The 3226-nt window shown below is 32.0% G+C and overlaps 1 long non-coding RNA gene across 1 annotated transcript; it reads left to right on the forward strand.

The window, feature by feature from the left end:
• The first annotated feature begins 1896 nt into the window (after nucleotides 1–1896).
• Nucleotides 1897–2811, forward strand: LOC120191258. The gene is made up of 2 exons (XR_005522676.1): nucleotides 1897–2169; nucleotides 2576–2811. It is a non-coding gene; the product is annotated as an uncharacterized LOC120191258 (long non-coding RNA).
• Nucleotides 2812–3226: the final 415 nt, after the last annotated feature.

Below are 3226 nucleotides of genomic sequence, written 5' to 3' on the forward strand. Positions count from 1 at the left end.
GAAAGGATGGAAAGCTTTAAACAAAATTGAAACTATATTAATAATAAATAAATAAATAACATGTAGATGTTTAACAAGTATCCAATCAATCAACTCTTAATAAAAAAAACAATTATATAAAGGTTTAACAAATGACAAAGCTAAAAGAGAAAACTATCTTAAAACTGTCTGGTCTAACTTGCTATTTCAGATCCTAGCTCATGGCCAGGCAATCACTCCGCGTCAGTGAGATCAGTGGGAGAAAAAAGAAGAAAAAATATAAAGTGGATGAAAATTCCAAAACCAAAATTCATCCTATCACATCAAGTACATGACTGGGTCTTAATAAATTAGAGATGTCAACATAGTAATCAACGGAGTAATTTCTTTGAATTTAAAATATAAAATAGCAACTCTAATAAATTTACCAACTTTTCTTTATGAAATCTCGTAACTAACAAACTCTAGTTTACATTGCATCGAACTGCAGAAGCATTTTCGTACAATCTATTGTGGTGACCAAGTCTTATTCTTCAGCTACCATGAACACACAATATTACGCAACTCTGTCATGACATTGAACTTTAGTAAAATTAGACAAGAAATATTCAAAATTTACTTTATTAGATGTAAAGTGAATTATGATGAAATATGGTGATAAACCTACATATTTACACTAAACTAGCCTAAATCTACGCAAATTCCCAGGTGTAGAGTCAAATTTTATATGTAAGATTTAGGAAATATACCTATGTCGGAACGGTCCTTAAGTTTTTTGAGGTCATTTCGGGGAACGATCCAACTTAATCTTGGGAAAGGTTGGGTTTTAAAATAAATGTAAAAATAATTAAATTTAGAGTCGTAATCTATCTTGGGGTTAAGTTGGTCGAATACCTAAAAATATCTTTTAAAATAATTTTAAGAAAAACAATTTTAAAAGATAAAAAATGATATACGTTTTACCATAAATTCGTTTTGAAAAGGGTTCAAGGTTCAAGAGTCGATTACGTGTGAAGAAGGATTAGCACCCCCACAACGCCCGAAATCGGTACCTAAGCGGTTATATGTCATCTAAATATTGAAATTGGCAAATTCAAATATACATTTAAATTATAATCCTTTTTTATAAAAATATAAGGGGTATTATTTTGTACGAAAAATTCTCGAAATACCTTTCTTGTCAGTTAAGGGGACATTTCCATTTATTCCCCATACAAAATAATATTGCCCAAATTTTTAGATAAAATACATACATTAATTTCATAAAAAATAAATGCATTCGAATATATAAAATATATTATTTTATTCGAACAATTCTTGGAAACACATTCTTGTCTGTTAAGGCGCGTTTCTATAAATTCTTCGATTAAAATAATATTTGAAAATATTACAATTAGCAAGAAATTAACAAAATTGTAAATGATGGATCAAAATAATAAATATGAAAACTTTAGGGATTAAACTATAAAGCTAACAAGATATTGAGGCAGCTATTGCAAATTAAATAAATAACAAAGCATATAATACAAGAATCAAATATTACAAGCATTGACAGTGTAATAAACCCATACGTTTGGGACCAAAATCAAATAATTCAATATTACATGCCGAAAATTAAAACAACCAAAAGTGCATAGCTTACGGTGACCAAAATACAACACACGTAAAAAGGACAGACTAAATCATAAATTTAAGAAACACGAAATAGGGCTAAAATAGAACATGCAGAAAATAAGGAGCTCGAAATATAAAACGAAAAAACTACATTGAGTGACTAAAATAAAATATTACAAAACATGAGACCCTTCTCTCTTAAATAACCCATGTGTTGATTTTCTGAAAACCCTAAGGCCTTAAAATGACGCCTTTTTGAGTGGGGTTTAAATACCCCCTTATAGCTTTTGGGGAAAATCTAAGCCCCATTTCATCCCTCAATCAAAAATAAAGAAAGAAAAAGAGAGAAAACTATCTCAAATTACTCTCATCGGGGAAGAAAACAACCTCTCGACGGTGGTGGCCCACGGTGCCCGGAGGAAGTGAAACCCTCCCAAAAGCTCCCTCTCCTCTTCATTAACTCATATTTGAGTCCTGATCACTGAGAAAACCCCTAGAAGCCTAGATCTAAGGATTTACCTTCGGGTAACTCAAACCTCCAACGACTTCTTGGCTTCCTAGTGACCGATGACAAAGGTAGACTTTCTACTCTCTCATTTTCTTCTTCTCTCGAACCTAACCCCACTTCGAACCCCACTATTTTCGAACCGAACCCTTTTTCTAGTTCTCTTTTTTTTAATATGGTTCGAACTTTTTTTCCAATTCCCCGAAAATCTTCTCTTATTGTTCGATTTTTTCCCTCTCAAACTGAATGCTCTCTGTTTTTTGTTTCTATCTCCCCCCCCCCGAAAAATAATGCTTCATGTTGTTTTTATGGTTGATTTCAGACAATAACAATGGGTTGTTGGTAGGGGCATGGTTTCTTTGCTAATATCCCAGATTTGGAGGGATTTTCGATTTTTATATTGGGTTTTTTTTCAGATTTGGTTGTTGATTGATTTGTGTTTGCTACTGTTGATGTGAAATGATGATGATTGAACAGTGGCGATGATGGAAAGGAGCGGTCGAAACAGTGGCAGCGAAATCGACGACAGAAGACGACACTCATGGCTAACAGCGACGGCGGTTGAAACCTTAGGGTTCAAAAACCCTAAAACATATGGGATAAAGTTTGGGCTAAGTTCATTTGTAATTGGGTTGGTTTGAGCCTAGATCATTTTGGTCTGTAAAAAATATATAATATAAATTAATAATATAAATAATAATATTAAATATTAATAATAACCTGGACAAAAATGGGTATCTACAACCTACACATACAACTATAAATTCACTCAAATGGACACAAATTTAAATATTTAATCACACATATTATAAATGAGTTTACAATATATCTCGAATATTCGAGTAAATATGTTAATATGATTAGGGTTATTCTTAATTTCCAATATTTTTATTAATTAAAAGTTGATATTATGTGAATCTAGACTTTAAAAATCATGGGTGGAAAGTAGCAAACAAGTTTAACAATCACCTTAAGTGTTAATCAACGAAAGAATTCTAAAGACTTCAAAACATTGTACTATGTTGATGGGAACAAGGTTATGTCAGTCGTGGCAGGTTCATCCTTTCTTATTGCCGTGAAGAGTTGCAGTCAATGAAACATTGATCGTTAGATGATGATGTTAGAGAT

Source organism: Hibiscus syriacus, unplaced genomic scaffold (assembly GCF_006381635.1).
Source record: "Hibiscus syriacus cultivar Baekdansim isolate YM2019G1 unplaced genomic scaffold, ASM638163v2 tig00116965_pilon, whole genome shotgun sequence".
NCBI classification, from domain to species: Eukaryota; Viridiplantae; Streptophyta; class Magnoliopsida; order Malvales; family Malvaceae; genus Hibiscus; species Hibiscus syriacus.